This window comes from Ictidomys tridecemlineatus, chromosome 6, assembly GCF_052094955.1.
Source record: "Ictidomys tridecemlineatus isolate mIctTri1 chromosome 6, mIctTri1.hap1, whole genome shotgun sequence".
Taxonomy (NCBI): domain Eukaryota; kingdom Metazoa; phylum Chordata; class Mammalia; order Rodentia; family Sciuridae; genus Ictidomys; species Ictidomys tridecemlineatus.
The window spans coordinates 117,618,915-117,638,117 of NC_135482.1; positions in this window are offsets into that span (position 1 = coordinate 117,618,915).

Sequence of the window (19,203 nt, forward strand, 5' to 3'; positions counted from 1 at the left end):
GGTTCAAACAGCAATTCTTTATTCCCGCTCTCACACCGCCTCCACACAGGTCCAGGGGCAATCGCTTTCTGCTGTCTGCCGGCACAATTCACCTACTCCACAAGGCTATCTCCAAATCCCATTTTTATCTCAGGAGAACTCAAGGGGAACAAGCAGCAGGAACACCCTAATCCCAGCAATAATCTTCAACCTCCAACTTCCCTAAAACCCATTATCTTAAACTGGCAATGCCTTAAACTCAAGGAGCCTGTTACTTCCTCAAACCTGATCAGCTCTAAACCCGGATCTGCCTTGGTCCTTGAGCAAGGTCACCTTATTAAAGCATGCATGCAATGTCCCATTGAATGTCCTCTAACCAGCATGGGGTACACTTGGCAAGGAAATTTTGATGCGTCATTCCTACTTGGTAATGGCCCTCAGCAACTGTAGTTGCTAGCCAGAAAACCCAAAAACCTGATCAATTCTAAAGACAGAAGTTGTGGAAACAAATTTCTACATTTTAATCACATCAGAATTCTACATTTAATTACATCAATATTTCCTGTGTAAGAAATGTTGTTGGTTTTGGATTTTTGTAGTTTTTTTAAAAAGTTTTTTCTCATATTTATGCTTTAATATGTATAATTTATATAATCTTTATATTGTTTTAATGGGGTTTTCTATGTACTTGTTTTTGTATCTCTCATTTTTATTTGCATCATTTCTCATTTTCACTTTTCACCCTCATTTTCCTTCTGTAGATTTTCCCTTCCACCACTTTTTGATTTATTTTTATATATTTTTTTGCTTTTTTTGTCTATTTCTGTATTAATTTTGGAATCACTAATACCTTTCTTTTGCATTTTACATTATTACTTCCCACTTCACGTTGCTTAGATAATTTAGAGACATCATCTCAAACATATTTTTGTTATAAATTTACATGTTCTTTGCTTCCAAGTTGTGGCTCTTACTGGTGTCAAACTTTCCTATGAAATTGTTTTGAATGAATGATCCTAGCACTTTTCTCTTGTTGAGTTGGAGCTTTGAAAATGAGACATATCCTCTGCTCAGAACATATCAACAAATGAAATCTCAATTAAATGACCCACATTGGATAGCAGAAGGGAAATCTAGCCAAATGCATGCATTATCCTCAACATACTAATATAAGTAATATGAGAGAGCCACATAATAAGTAACCATCAAAAGTTCCAAATTTCCCAATAACTCAATTCACATACCAAGATTGACAAGCATGCTGAAGAAATAATTTATTGTAAAAATATTTAAGTGAGAAAACTTAGAAATAAATTAATGAAGATGATAGAAATTTTGAAAGAACATTATAGTAATGAGATAACAGTTTCCTGGAAAAAAATTTTTGGAAATGATAAGTTCATTAAATCAAAGAAAAATCTGTGTAGACAGTACCACCAATGTACTACATCAGGAAGAAAAAAAGAATGTTAAGGCTTGAAGACATGATACATTAGTAAACTTTCAGATACTAATAAAAATAAGAAACTTGGCAATGTCAAAAGATCAACTTGAAATTACAAGATGTCAGAGTAGGAAAGTCTGCTTTCTACGCTACTCTGTTGCAATAAAACCAAAGCAGCTGATATACAGCTTCTCAGTGTGGTGGTTTAAAAGGGATTTCACTGGGATTTAATATCAGGCAACAGAGAAGCTTGGAGAATTGGAAGTTTGGATACAGGAAAAAAAAAAGAAGAAAGCTCACCACTGTTGATAGTAGCTTCTGATCACCTGAGCAGACCCACCACTTGTTTTGGTATAGAGAAATCAGAGATCAAAACATTGCCTGAACTTACTTAAACTAGGAGATTGCAAACCCTGCAGGTTTTTTTACAATTACAATTGGGTGTGAAATAAGTGAGTGCTCTATCCTGACTGGCCATGCAGTGCTCAGGCAGGAATCCTTTAGGGGCCAGCATGCATGCCATGACATCTGCAGAATTCCAGAGATCAGAAACACACACAAACACAGCCACAGTATTTGCAGGTGCCTAGGCAAAGTCTGACCTATGTGAGTGAAATGGGCATGGAGTGACTGTGCCTGGAGTTGGAAGGGTGAAGGGAAGCCTTGCTGTCCCGTGGCTCACATGAGCATCTGAAGTGGTCTGGAAGTGGCAGTTGGTGAAGGGAATATCCAAAGGAACTATACCTGGGATGGCTGAGTTCCTGGGCAAAAGTGAGTGCAGGAACAGCACCCTTTCCCCACAATTGGATGTCTTGGGAGGCACCTAAGAACCAAACCCACAGAAGCAATTGGATAAAGTCTAGTCCTAGGGGCAGGTCAACCTAGCCACTCCAAATAAGGTAACCCAATTAAAGCTGAGGGCTAAACACAACACAGCATCATAGGGCAGGTTTCCCCTTGCAGAATGTGCTGAAGAAGCAGTGCCCAGGGGGTGCATAGATTTTGTATGGAGGGTCAAAACACAAACCCATCGTACATAGTAACCCACCCCACCTTTTAGTGCTGAAAATGCAAACTGAGTCTCATATCAAAAAGATTCAATCTTTGACCACGGAACTCATAAATCAGAGAGCAACACAATAATAGGAAGGAATTAAAATCCCCCAATTCTTGTTCTCTTTATTAGTACTTTACTTAAAAATAATTGGTAATAAGAACTAATGAACACAGATATTGACTATCCATTCCAGGCAAGTATTTTAACTACTACTACTTCAGTGTCCCCTCCATCTAAAATAAGATATCGAGTTTTTTGAAATACCTATATATTTTCTAACATTTTTCTTATCCCTATTCTCTCTCTCTCTCTCTCTCTCTCTCTCTCTCTCTCTCTCTCTCTCTCTCTCTCTTTGTGTGTGTGTGTGTGTGTATGTGTGTGTGTGTGTGTGTGTGTGTGTGTGTGTGTGTGTGAGACAGAGAGAGAGAGAGAGAGAACAAGACAGAGAGAAAGAAAGAAATGTGGCTATCCTGATTATTTCAAGGTCATATATACATACACTATTTGTCTTGTTCTCTCTCATATTCAGCCTTTTTCAATGTAGTTATCTTTTTCAAACATTGTCTTGGGAAGGTTAAGGTTCATTGTATTTTATATTTTGGTTGGATTTTCCATTATTTTAATGTGCTTACTTTACTCATTTGTTTTTCAATATTATCTTCTCCTACCATTAGCTGAATTCAAACAATCTCCCCCTTTCTTAATACCATGCTTCTTCTAATTATTTCCCTCCCTCAATATAAGTATCACCTGCTACTGTTCTACATTCTCTTTGTTCACTTTGTGGATATTGTACTCTGTTCTAATTTCCCAACCACATTTCCTTCACTTCTAATTTACTGTATATTTACTATTGCTCAGAACTACATGGTTTATATAACTCTGCCTCCACTAATTGCTTTAAATCAAGTACTAATTCATGGTTAGTGTTTTTACTACTGCTCCCAATTGCTGAACACACCATTCCTGTTTATTAGTGACAGTTAGTGTTGGAAACATCATAGTAGGATCTATGTGTTTACTTCAATACTGTTTGTTGTTTCCAATAGTTGTTATTATAGTTTATTTTTTCCCATTCTATGAGGTATTGCAAACCTAGAACAAGACGAAACCCCACAGGTTAGAGATTCTGCTGCATTTAGAAATAAACATTTTATCCATTACTCCAATTCAAAGAAGAGAGGAAACAAAAAGCTCCAAATCACCAATAATGACCCAAGGAGGAAAAACTGGAGAGAAAACTCAGGTCACACCGCTTGGCATTTATTTACTCATACATCAAAAAATAGAGACAGGTCCTAGAATGGGTAGATAACTACACACAAATGGACATGCACAAAAAAAAATGGTATAAGAATCCACTTCAAAGGTGTTCAAGACCAAGAGCCCTGAAAACATGAGAAAGCAGGCAATCAAAGCCCACCCTAAAATCCACAATCCCCCAACTAAGGAAACCCACTTATATTGAGTTTGACAAAAACCCAGAGAGTGATTATAAAAACTGATTATCAAAATGTTCAATGAACTAGATATCTAAGTAAAAAAGTAAGAGAGTCATTATAGGAGATGAAAGACCATTGTAATAATGAAATAGAAGTACCAAAAAAAGGAGAAATCCTAGAAATAAAATACAATCCACAAATTACAAATTCACTTGAAGGTATTATTAACAAAACAGATGGTGTAGAAAATAGAACTTTAATTTGAAGTCAGAACTTCAGGCATTAAATACAGGCTATATAATCTTGAATACACAGAAGGTAGTAAAGGGAAAATAATTATACAGCATGACCAGAATATACAAGAAACATTAGGAAAGAATATAAGAACATGGAGATAGAAACTAAGGGCATAAAGAATATTTTGAATGAGATATTTACAAAAAATTTATCCCATACCAAGACTTAGATGGACAAACACATATAAGAGGTTTACAGGAACCCAAATAGGCTCAGCCACATGAGAAGCTCATTGAGACACATCATAATCAAAATGCCTAACCTAACATAAAGGAAAAAAAATACTAAAAGCCACAGGAGACAAACATTAGGTTACATTTAGAGGCAGACCAATAAGATTCACTTCTGTTTTCACTCTGAGGCACTAAAATTATGGAGGGCCTGAAGTGAGTCATTCCAAAGCCTAAAAGAAAACAACTGCCATACAAGGTTACTATACCAGGAAAGCTCAGTTTCAAATTTAAGGTGGAAATAAAAACATTACACAACAAAAATAAACTAAAAGAACTCATGTGTACCAAAACAACACTACAAAGAATACTCAAACATAAACTATATACACAGGAACTAAAGAAACACTTCCCGAAGCCTGCAAACCAAGGAAGTTCAACAGAAGAATAATTCACTAAGTGACAATCATGACAGCATAGAATAAAGAGGGAAAAAGGCAGGAAAACACAAACACATATTCATATTAACAATGAATCTTAAGGTTGTTTCAACTCCCCAATTAAAAGCACAGATTATTAGAATGGATCAAAAAACAAATCCAACTATATATGTTTATAAGAGACTCATAAGCAAACAGGCTGAAGGTAAAAGGAGAGCAAAAAAATTTCACTCACAAATATAATCTATTTAACAAAGTAGATTCGAAGCAAAAATTAATATAAGAGACAAAGAAGGCCATTATAGCCTGGTGAAGGAAACAATGTAACAGAAAAATATAACCACAGTAAACACTGATGCTCCAAATGTCAATTCACCCCATTATATGGAAAAAATACACCACAATGTTAAATTCCACATAGATCCCAACAGAAACATGTAGATTTCTATACATGTTTATAATAGACATGTCATCCAATTAAAAAAATCAACAAGGATATCTCCAACCTGACCAACACTATAAATCAAAAAGACTTACCAGACATCTAATAGTGCACCCCCAAACAGCTGAATTTAACGCCTTCTCAGCTGTGCATGAAACTTTCTATAAAATAGATCATATTCTATGCCACAAATAAAATTTTAGCAAATATTATTTTAAAATGACAATTCCAATGAATCCTATCAATTCCTAATGGAATGAAGCTACATATAAATATTAAGAACCATATAAACTCATCCCAAATGAACAATGCTCACTTAAATGAATAAGGGATAAAAGAAGAAATGACAACATAAATCAAGAAATTTTTAGAAACAAACAAATAGAGAGACACAACATATCAAAATCTCTGGAGAAGTATGGAAGCATTTCTAAGAGGCAAATTTATAGCACTGGAGCCTATATCCAAATTGGAGGGGATAGGGTTGTGGCTCAGTGGTAGAGTGCTTGCCTAGCATGTGAGGCACTGGGTTTGATTCTCAGCACTGCATACAAAAGTATAGGTTAATTGAAAACTAAATATATATTAAGACTATTAAAAATAGATTCTCAAATAAACAAAACAAAATCACCAAACCCATAGCAAAACTAATCAAAAGAAAGACTAAAAAGAAGCAAACTGACAAAAATCAGAGGTAAAGGGAAACATCACCACACAGAGTCTAAATCCAAAGGATATCAGAGATTATTTTGAAAATTTATACTCCAATCAAATAGTAAACCTGGAAAATATGCACAAGTTTCTAAACACATATAACTGGCCATATTGAACCAGATAAAGAAATCCTAAGCAGAACAATATCAAGTAATGAAATTGATACAGCAATTAAAAGCATTCCAAAAAAGAAAAGCCCTAGATGTGATGGATTCACAGCTGACCTCTATAAGAAGTTTACAGATGAAATAATATCAGTTTTTCTCAAGGTATTCCATGAAATCTTAAGAAAGGGGACAACCTAATACTTTTTATGAGGCTAGTATATGTAACTTTAAAGCAAAAACCAAAGATGATCAAGGGAAGAAAATTATAGACCAGTATCACTGATGAACATAGATGGAAAAATTCTAAATAATATATCAGCAAACCAAATTCAAAAACATATCAAGAACATACTACCACATGATCAACTGAGTTTCATTTCAGGAATGCAAGCCTGGTAAAACTACATGAACCAATAACTGATTCTTTACTTAAGCAGAACAACAAAAAAATCACATGATCATCTCAATAGCCACATAAGAGATCTTCAATAAAATCCAACACCCATAATATAAATGAGGGAGAAGCTGTAGATCGAAGAAACTTACCTCAACATCATAAAGGCCATTATGACAAACCCTAAACCAACATCATAGCAAATGATGTAAAACTAAAAGCACTTCCAATAAATTCAGGAACAAGACAAAGCTGTCCCCTCCCACCACTCCTATTCAATATACTCCTTGAAACATTATCAAAGCAATCAGGCAAGAAAAGGAACTCAAATGGTTATAAATAGGAAAAGAAGAAGTCAAACTATCTCTGTTACTGACAATATGATCCTATGCTCACATTATGATCCTATATCTATAGGTCCAAAATATTCCACCAGAAGAATTCTAGAGCATATATATGAATTTAGCAAAGTAGCCTGATACAAGATCAAATGAATAGCTTTCCTATACTCCTATGGGGATTCAATAAAGGAAGAAAATAGAAAAACTATCCCATTTGCAACAACCTCAAATAAAATTTAAAAAACCATACTTTTAAATTAACCTAAAGGAGTGTTATAGCTCTACAATGAAAATTATAGAACACTTAAGAAAAATTAAAGAGGACCTTAGAAGATGAAAAGACATCACATGTTCTTGGATAATCAGCATTAATATTGTCAATATGGTCATATTACCAAAAGCAATATATAGATTTAATACAATCTCCAACAAAACATCAATGACGTTCTTCACAGAATTAGAAGAAAAACAATTCTTGAATTCATTTGTAAGAAGAGTCCCAAAATAGCCAAAGTAATAATAAACAAGAATAGTGAAGCAGGAGGCATCACAATACCAAATATAAAATTATACTACAGAGTTGTAGTAGTAAAAGCAGCATGGTATTGGCACCGAAAGAGGTATGAAGACCAATGGAATAGAAGACACAAAGAAAAACTCACAAACCTATATGGTCTGATATATGGGAAAGATGACAAAAATATATCTTGATGCTGGGAAAATGGGATAGCTGTATGTAGAAAAAATGAAATTAGAACTCTATTATTCACCCTGCACAAAACTCAAATTGAAATGGATCAAAGATGTAGGAATTAGACTAGAAACCTTACAATGGCTGGAAGAAAACATAGGAGCATCACTCCATCATAGAGGTACTGACACCATCTTCATTTACAAGAGCCACAGAGCACAAAAAATGAAACCAAAATCAATAAGTGGCTTCAAATAAAAAGCTTCTGCACTGCTAAGTAAACAAAAGCATTAAGAGAGAACTACAAATGGGATTAAATCTTGGAAATCTGCTCCTCCAATAGGAGAATAACATCCACAATATAGAAATAATTCAAAAATCTTAACTCCACAAAAACAAATAGCAAAACCAATAAATAGGCAAAAGAACTAAACAGAAACTTCTCTATAGAAAAATATAAAAGGCCAATAAATTATGAATAGATGTTTAATATCTCTAGCAATCAAGGCAATGCAAACTACATTAAGATTTCATCTCACTCCACTCAGAATGGCAATAATCAAGAATCCAAAGAGCTATAAATTCTGGCAAGAATAGGGGGAGAAAGGAACACTTGTACTACAGACTAATAAACCACTCTGAAAAAAAAAAGATTGGAGATTCCTCAATAAAACTAGGGATGCATCCCATGATATGGCCCAGCTATCTCATTCCTGGGTATTTTCCCAAAAGATCTATAATCAGTATACTACAGAAACATAGCCACATCAATATTAATAGCAATACAATTCACAATACCTGAAATATGGAATCAACACAGATGCCCATCAATACATGAAGAGGTTAAGACATGGTAAGACACACACACACACACACACACACACACACACACACATATGTATGTATATATATATATATATATGTATATATATATATATATATATATACACACACACACACACACACACACTCACACAAAATGAAGTTCTATTCAGCCATTTTAAAGAATGAAATTATAGTATTTATTGAGAAATGGATGGAAATGGAGAATATAGTACTGAGTAAAATTAGCCAAACTCAAAAACTCAAATGTCAGATGTTGTCTTGCAAAATCAAGAGTAAATTAAAGGAAAGAGATGGGGAGGATAAGATTAAATAAAGGACCAATTAAATGCAAATTCGTAGGCCAGCACAAGGAAATCTAATAGAATAGAGGAAAGAGAATTGGAGAGAGAAGGGAGAATTAAAGGGAAAAGGGGACATTATGAATTGAAATTATTTTCCATACATATATGAGTTTATTGGGATGAACCTAACGACTATGTATAACCATAAAAGTCTAATAAAAAAATGATCAAGGGGCTTTGGTTGTGGCTCAGCAGTAGAGTGCTTGCCTAGCAGGTGCAAGGGCCTCTGTTTGATCCTCAACACTAAATAAAAATAAATACATAAAAAAACAAAGGTATGTGTACAACTAAAAGAAATAAATATTGAAAAAAATGACCAAAGTCAAGTCTCAGATTGTGCTTAAGTACTGCAGACAGAGATGAATAACAGAGAACACTTATTCAATGAACTTATATTATTATTCAGTGAACTTTTCAGAGAAAATTTCTTTCATCATGGAAACATGGTGAACATCAAAACACAGGAGACATTTAGAGTCTAAATAGATATAAACAAAAGAGGAATTCTGCATTTATATTTTACTTAAAATGCCAAAACTAAGAGCAAAGAGAGAAAAAACAAGACACCTATAAATGATAAGGCACCGGTATAAATCTAAAGGCTAGGAGCACCTGCAATGACATATTTTAAGTCCTGAAAGTGAAATATTGCCAGCCTAGATGGCGATATGCCTCAGAGTTATCCTTCAAATTCAAAGATGAAATAAAGACCTTCCAAGACAAAAATAAACTAAAACATCATGTCAATCAAGCCAGTTTTTCACAAGATGCTCAAAGAAAAATTCCACACATGAGATTAAAATCCACAAAGACAGCATAGGAAAGCATACAATAGTTAAGCAAATTTAAGTTAGAAGCAAAATCTATATTAGAAATAAAAAAAGAAAGCAGCACTCATCTGTATATTAACACTAATTCTCCAATTATAAGACCTATCCAAAATATAAGAAATGTTGAATTAATAAAAAAATGAATCCACTATTCTGTAGGAGTATGCTTGACTGGAAAATACATTCAGAGAATAAAAGTAAAAGGATAGAAAATGAAAACACATGGAAATGGAAGCCAAAAACAAAGAAGAGTACCTATTTCCAGATTTGAAATAAATGACTTTCAGCAGCAATTATCTGGACATCAAAAAGGATGAACAAAGTTAGCAGAGTAACAGTATACAAAGTCATTATACAAAAAAAAAAAAATAATAAGGTTTTCAATAGCAATAGCAAACCTGATGGGAATGTAATCAGTATAACAACTCATTTAAATAGCTTAATAAATACCTAGGAATAAATCTAACCAAGGAGGTGAAAGACCTCGTCAACAAAAATTTAAAAATATTGAAAAAAAATACTGAAGAAGAAACTAGAAGCTAACAAGTTATCACATATACATAGGAAGACAGAATTCATACTGTAAAAGTGATCACATTACCAAGAATAATCTACAGATTCCATGTAACTTATATAAAAACTTAAATAATAGCTTTGCACAACTGGAAAAAGTATTACTAATACACATGAAAGAAGAAAAGACCCATATTAGCTAAAGTGAATGAGGAATAAAACCAATGATTGAGACACCACAATGCCCAATTTCAAAACGTAATCCAGAGCCATAGTAAGGAAAACAGCATGGTACTGGCATAAAGACAGTCCTATACAAAATGAAATAGAATAAAAGACACAGAGACAAATCTACACAACTACAGTCATCTCATTTATGACAATAGTACCAAAAACATAAACTGAAGAATAGAAAGATTCTTTAGAAAATGGTTGTGGGTGAACAAGCAATAAGTATAAAACTAGATCCCTATCTCTAACATTGTACAAGAGACAATTTAAAAGGAATCAAAGACAGATATAAGACCAAAAGCTTTGCAACTAAAAAAGTACAGAAAAATAATAACAACATTTTAGGAAATAGGCATAGGCACTGACTTCTTGAATGGCTCAGGAAATAACAGCAACAATAGATGAGTGGGCCTGCATGAAATCAAAAAATCTTCTGCAAGGCTAGTCAAACAACTGCAGTATAAAGAGATGGTCTTCAGATGGGAGAAAGTCTTTGCCAGTTATTCTTCTAACAGAGGACTAATATCCTGAATAAAAAACTCAAAATTCTTAACACCTGACACACAAATTTCCCATTCAACAAGTGGGCAAATAAAAGGAAAAAATAGTTCTTAGAAAAAGAGGTACAAATCTCCAACACCATATGAAAAAAAAATGTTTAACATCTTTACCCATCAAAGAAAGGTAAATCAAAACAGCATTGAGATTTCATCTTACACCAGTCAGAAAGCAAATAATAAATACTGGGGAGGTTGTGGGGAGAAAAAACACTTATAAATTTTTGGTGGGAACGTAAAGTACTATATCCCCTAGGTAAATCATTATGGAGGTTACTCAAAAAACAAGTAAAACTAGAACTGCTGTATGAGGGTTGAGAGGTGGGAGGGAAAGGGAGAGAGAAGGGAAATAGCATGGAAATGGAACGAGACCCTCGGGTTTATACAAAATTACATACAAGAGGAAGTGAGGGGAAAGGGAAAAATAATACAAAGGGGAGGAATGAATTGCAGTAGTGGGGGTAGAGAGAGAAGAGGGGAGGGGAGGGGAGGGGAGGGGGGATAGTAGAGGATAGGAAAGGCAGCGGAAGGGCAAAATAATTTTTGTTTCTTGAACCGAAAAGGTCTCTAATAACCCAAGATAAAGTAGAAAAATACTTTCCTGTATCTTTTCTATCAAAGAGTAAGCTGGGTTCTTCAACATGGATTCTATCTACTAAAAAGAGCCCATTGCTTCCTTTTATCCACAAACAGCACAGGGAGTTCCCTGAAATATTTGAATTGTTTGAAAGTTGAATGTGCACAAGTCAAAGAATGTAAATATATTTGTTATTGGAAATACCTTTGCCATACAGAGTGAAATATAAAATATAATTCTTTTTCCTATATAGGTCTTGCCTCATTTAGATCCATGTAAACTATCAAGCACTTCAAAATCTTCATGGGCACTCAAATGATCAAGAGAAAAGATTGCCAGAAAAGTAGAGTACTCAAAGTCATACCTCTGTTCTCCTAAGTACAGCCTAAATATCTTCCTTCCTATGGGTATACACTCTCAGATCCCTCTTCTTTAGGACTTAGTGGTAGTATCCAACCTTTAAATCTACATCCTTTGAAGATGTAAATACCTGAGAGATGGCTGGGCACAATTGACACAATATTGGAGCTCATTTTCCATGTTCCTAAATGGTGTCTCAGTCACTGGTGTCAGCATAAGCATGTTAACAAGTACCCAACTGAAGCTCTATGATGGCTTTGCCAACCAGTCATTTCTGAGCCCTAACCTTCATGTGCATAGGAAGTCATCAATGAGTTGGGAAAAAAAGGTGAAAGGTGGACATCTGCTCTGTGCCATAGATCCATGTAGGTTAGCAACTTCAAGTCCCCTGGTGCTTGATTGTTTCTAAGCCACCCTCATATTCCAATGTGCTCTGGAGACTCTGCCCAGTGGCTCAAATTATTTTAACCTCTTTCATCAAAAACCTTGAAGTTTGTCAGTTCCTCCAATTAAACAAACAAGAAATTGATGACTTATTCAGGATGCTCTTTGATCTCCTATTTAATATGCCTTTTTAGATAGCTCCCAATATCCTGTGTCATTAATCTTTGTTTTGTCTTTATCAAATTGGTCATAAATTTCAATATTCTGATCACTTTTCCAAAATTCTCATTCCTACCCATCACAGTGCCATTGTTTTTCAAATTTGCCCTTCCTCTGTTAGTTCCATTATGATTCTCTACTACTTGATTCACTTCTTAATTCCATTTTTAACTTCTTCACTTAGGTTCCTAAATTTGCTCCCCCATTCAACTAAAGAATGATAATAGGGGCTTAGGATGTGGCTCAGGTGGTAGCTCGCTTGCGTGGCATGCATGAGGCACTTGGGTTGAATCCTCAGCACCAAATAAAAATACATTAAAGATTAAAAAATAATGATAATAAGGAAGAGGACTGGTTTAAAATTAGGGAACCTGAGTTCAAAGCTCATTGCTTCCATGTTCTGTATCAGAAAAGTCTTCTTAATATCTTTCAAGTTTCAGGTTCATCATCATAACCACCACTTGGCCAGTATTTTAAAAACATTTTGAAGGATTATAGAATACTTGGGTTAGTTGCTAGAATGTCTTAAATCTTTAACTTATTTCTGCTTTTTATTGGCTCTATAAGGGAAAAAATGAGTTTTTAGATGAAAAATGTTTTTGAAAAATATCAAACAACAAAAGAGTAGAAAAGAAAGGAAAAAATTCAAGAAAAGATTACAAGCATAGGAAAAAAAAGCTAAAAAAAGTCTTTATAGAACAAACAAATTGAAGAACCATCAAATTAGGAGAATTAAAAAAAACAATTAAAATAACCTCTAAATTGATACTCAAATTAATTTATATATACTATTCTACACATAGTTATTCTTCACATCTAGTAAAATAATTCCTCTCTGCCTTGCCTAATCTTTCTTATGAAAAACCCATTGTCTTATAACCACAACTATGTAAGATTTTCCCTAATATTTTTGATGTAAAAAAAAGGTACTGGTTAGCAGAAAAACTGTCTATCAGAAGAAACTCTTGGATAAGCAGGTTTCTCAGTTAAAATATAGTCAGAAATAACACATAAGTACCTATGACTTTCTGAATTGATCTGATACTGCATGGGCTCCCTTTTGTCCAGCAAGGAGGTCCAAAGAACATGGTAGAGGACAATGTGGCTATGGAGTAACTAATCAAGACCTCCAGATAAACCAGGAAACAGGTCTGATTTTATTGTGCAGTTACCATGTATATATACTCAGGTAGTAGCTTGGCAGATTATAGGCAGCCACCAATACAATTTCTTGCTAACTGTCCTTATAGCAACCAATTGAGGAGCAGTCCATGGAGCAAACGCTAGGACTGCAACACACAGCCTCACGCCCAGGGCTGTGCCTACAGGGTAAGTGGTTTTCCACTGGCACACCTAGCACCAGGTTTTCCACTCAGACACCCTTAATGTATACCATGTATGCAGTACTCCATGCACTTGTCCTTATATCATACATGTATCTTGAGTGTAGGCTGCATAGAAGCCTAGGCAGTGGGGCAGGAAAATGGCATTGTCAGCCAGACAGGCTGACTGTCAGTCTCAGACCAGCTATTGTTAATGAAAGGATCATGGGCTATTTAGGCAACAACTCTGAATGACAGTTGCTTAATTAGTAAATAATGTGTTATAATAACACAAATACTTTCAAATCTATTGTTATGACTATATTAAGTGATAAATATCTAATATGTTGTCTAGTCTAGACAAAAGCATTCAGAAATAGTAGTTTTTTTTTTAAAAATTTTTATTCCTGAATGTAGTTAACATATAAATTTTTAAAACCTATCTTACCCTGTTAGGGTGTCTTCTGTAGAACTTTCACTCCTATTAAATAAAGATAAAATACATATTTAATCAATTGTATAAAATATAAAATGTTAAAAGTATATGACTGATGCTTTGTGATGAAGTATTTCTTTGGGGCCATACATGGAGATGATTCTAGAATAAATATTCATGATACTGATGATAGATAATTAGTGCATTAAGAACTCTTATATCCCCTTCTCTGTATTTATCTAATGCAAGGACAAAGAATGAGATTCATCATAATTTGATATTAAAATGTAAAATACTATGTCCCATGATCATAATTCTAATGGGAAAGATGTAAAACTGACAGAAATTATCATTAGTTGAATTGGTAGTATTAAGCTGACAATATCAAACAAATCTCATGAGTTTTCTGGGCTAAAAGCAGTTAAGAACAATTATAAGAGAGTATGATTATTTTGTTATGACATGAAATTTATAATGAAATACTCTTTCATAAGGAAGCTAGATGTGTAGGAAGCATCCTTTGGGGCATGGCAAAAATTGGGCAACAGACCAGGGACTGGTATGCTTACAAAGATATTATAGCTTAAAGTTGAGAAGAGCTCAGTAGAAATCAATATACTTACCCTCACTAATGATGTTCTAATGAAGATACTAATCTCTTAGTTCCAGCTACTTTCTTGTGTGTAGTGCAAACAAGGCCTTACCACTAGAAAGATGATACCCTTGAGAGCTCAAACATGATTTGGACTAGACACCATGTCTGGGCTAGACACCATATCATATATTTATCACTTGATATAGTCATAACAACTATATCACTCTCATAGAGAAGTTTAAAAAGAAGCACCAGGGAGTTAGCAGCAAGTTGCCAAGGAGTAATAGCTGATATGAAAAAGTATTTAAATACAATTATTAAGTTACTTGAGCTTACAGAATGTGCCAACTCCTAGTAGGAGAAAAAAATCATTTTCCACTTCATGTAAGATAAGAAACAAAACAAAAGGCAATATGATTGTCTTCGTATTTACCATGGCAGAAAATCTACTGATAAAGAAGGTTGGGGATGGAGATCAGTGGTACTGTGCTTGCATAGCATGCATAAACCCTGGATTTAATTTTTTTTAAATTACTTCTTCACATCTTCATGAGTCTCTGATAAATGATTTCAAAGATACTGCAGTAGATGAAATGACAGAAAAATAATTTTTAAAAATGCCAAAAATAATGATTGAATTCAAAAAGAATACGAATAAATAATTGCATAAATTAAGAAATTTACTGCAGGATACAAAAGAGCAATTTAATGAACAGAGATTCTGTATAAATACAGAGAAGGGGATATAAGAGTTCTTAATGCACTAATTATCTATCATCAAGCAAAATATTGAAAATAAAAGCTAAATAGCTCAAATAAAAAATTCAGCTAATGTAACACCCATAGACTAGACCAAGTATAGGTTGATAAAATTTCAAGTTCAGGTAGTAGCAAACCTCAAGAAATAAAAAGGAGAATGAACAGAACATCCAAACCCCTCGGATATTTTTAAAGACTAAACTTTATGACTCATAAAGACCACGCAATGGAGGTACAGGCTATAGGCATTACAAAACTGTTCAGTGAAATAACACCAAAAATTTTTCCAAATTTGGGAAAAGGTATGAAAACCCAGGTACAGGAAGCATTTAGAACCCCAAGTGTACTTAACCAGAAAAGAATGACTGTTTTTTCTATAACATAAAATTGACAAATACAAATCAAGAATTAATATTGAAAGCTATGAGAGAGAAGAATCAAAGCACTTATAAAGTAAACCCATCAAATGAGCAGCAGGTTTCTCAACAGAAACATTGAAGGAAATCCCTGAAGAAATAAACAAAGAAAAAAATTTGTAAGTCGATGGAAATGGGAGTCATAATGTTAAGCAGGATATTAGGAATACAAAGCCAAGGATTTCATGTTCTCCCTCATATGTGGATTATGAAAAACAATAATATCCTGAAAAATAGAAAAGATATTACTAGAGAAGGGAAAGGGGAGTTGAGGAGGGGGAGTGAGGGAAAATAAAGTGGGAACTAGGGAGGATGGATAAGATTCAAGTAAGATGTGCATATATGGATGTCAGAGTGAAATCCAATAATTTGTGCAAATAAGCAGTCAATATCTGTAGTTAAAAAGAATATGTCTTTTTAGAACAAATCTAAAATGCTATAATGTTACTAAAGAAACACAACACACCAATTTAAAAATCTTTCTTTTATGTATAGGAAAAACTATAAATCCATAAAACATCTTATATAAAACATATATTATATTTACAGTCAAAACTACTAATGTAAATCCATAAAACATCTTACATAAAATATATATTTACAGAGTTAAAACTATTAATGTAAATTTTTGAGCTAACACTGTTTCAGATTATAAACTTCCAATAATTAATTTCTTAAATAAGGTATTCAAAAATATTTAAAACAAATTTTAAAAATATGAATGCAATTTACAATTTGACTTTTTCACTGCTCCTTTGTTACCCAAACATTTTTTATTCTTACTTATTTAGTAAGGTAGAAACAACAAGAGAGTTCACTATCAGAATTCTTACCTTCTTTGGTATTTTTCCTCATCTTATGTTTTCCTTATGTACAGTCAAACATTATTTTCCTGTTGCCATGTATAGAAAAGTAACACAATTAGTATTTTAATACTGAATGAAAAATGTTAAATAGATTAACTTGAGAGAATTTTAGACATCATAAGAACTAACAACAGAATTTTATCCCATGTATTTCAAATTTGTGAGCTCTGTAAACATCCAATAACCATACAATTATTTGTATGGTTTTATGTTTTCATTTTGTTTTGTATTGTTTTTGAGCTGAGGTTTCACCATGGTGGTGCGAAGGCTGGTCTTGAACTCCTGGGCTCAAGTGATCCTCCTGCCCCAGGCTCCCAAGTATCTGCAGTTAAGGTGCATGCCACTGCACTCAAAGGCTTGTAATGAAGAAGAAAAAAGAAAGGTGAAAAAATTATGCATTAAGGACAATACTGCTCAATACATTAACTAGAGTAGCTTGACATAAAGAAAAATGTCCTGAATTCAGATCCTCTCTGTGTAAACAATAGCTCTTTGATCTTGCACAAATCATTTCTCTTGGACTCAAGTCTCCTTCTAAAAAATAAGACCATACTTCATTAGTTTACCAGGTTGTTATGAAGATTTAAGGAGATAATATTAAAACATGCTAAGAAAAATAGTAATGAAGTAATTAGTTCTTTAATCCTGAATAATTCTGGAAAGCCAATTGAAACTCAAAGTATATGTTATCATAGGATTTAATATTAAGGTTATTGGAAAATACTATTAGGTTTTTATTTTGGATATTGACTGTATTCTTTTTTAGGCCTTATAATTCAGAGAAAATCAGCATTGGGATAATTTAAAAATCCAATTTATTTATGAATATTTTATATCCTTAAATTACATAATATAATTTTCCCTGTTACGAAACTAAGCAATTGCACCCAGGGCAGAAAATTAACAAATGCCAAAACTGACTTGGCCTGCTACTATTCCTTCTCTATCAAGTCAAATGGAACCAGCAGATCTCTGTGAGAATGATGCTTAGTCTCCATGTTCATCTTCAGCTGACTTGGATGACAAAATCCTATTTTATACACAGATATTGATGTGTCAGTATGGGGCTTAACTGTCAGATATCTCAATTCTCTTAGATCTTAGGATGCTGCTTTTAATGACTTCCCAGTGAGGCAGAACTTGAAAATATTCTGAAGCCTTCAGGAAAATGGGCAAGTAATTTGAGAAATTTTCATCAAAATTGAAGAAAAATCACTAGAGATGCCAATTAAAGTCATCACACTTCCCCCTCGGAAACAGTAATATGAGACCTCCCCCTGTCAAAGAAAGGTGCTTTTGGGTAATGAGGATAATGAGGCTTTTGGGTACTGATCTGTTAGCAAACATGAAAGGAAACTGATCCCTTCCTATGACATTATTTAAAGTATCTGATAGTTTTTAAATGATTCCAACTAATATTTGCAGAAAAGACAAAGAATGACTCACCCTGAAGGTTTTGGCTAACACATGTGCTCTATGTAAGAATTTAAGTGGAGGACATGGTGTGCTTGCTCACTATGTGTGTGACTAAAGCTAGATGGCTCACATGCCAAAGCAGAATGCAGCTGCTTTGAGAATCATAAGTGAGTGTAGCCGCACATGCATATGTGAACTTCAAAAACAACTGTAACTTTCAAAGCTACATTGTTCCATGAGGACTTAGAGACAGTGATCAGTCAGGACAACTGGGTAGTAAAAGTTAACCATTGCCACACTGCAAGACCATTTCTAATAGCAACACTGCAGCAATACAATTGACAGAAATGACAGAAATGAATAATGATTTTAAAGTCCCTTATTTTCCCTTTTAGCTGTGTAGTAAAAGAGAACTGTCTTCCTTGAACTTAAAGAATTCACAGACCCTGGGGATATTCAAGAAGGGTAGTGAAAAAGCTAGCTCCCAGAGGAAAGTAAGGAGTTTTTTTTTTTTTTTACTAAGCTGAGCATTTAAAAATGCAAATACCTAATAAGAAAAATCATAGTTGCCATAGTGGACATTATATTTGGAATGAAGTGGATAAGGCTGGGATCTATAAGGATAAACGTTTTAAAGTTCTAAGATATGGGCTGGAGGTGTATCTCAGTGGGAGAGGTCATGGTTGAGGACCTGGGTTCAATCCCCAACACCACAACACCAGCAGAAAAAGAAAAAGAAAGTCCTGTGAGATATCCTGCACTAATCACTACTGCTAATTAGCCTAGACTTCTAATGGCTGGTGAAGGGACTCAGTCACTGTCATTCCTAACATATTTGAACTATGAACACTCAAAGGATATATAAGATGATAGTTGTGCTTATTTTCAACCTCCACTTAATGTTGATTAGTACTTTAATTAAAACACATGTTGCAGCCACTAGCAACAGAATAACATAATGCAGTCCCTCCATCCACATCTTCCGCAAAGACATCAATACCTCCTTCAATAAGAAGC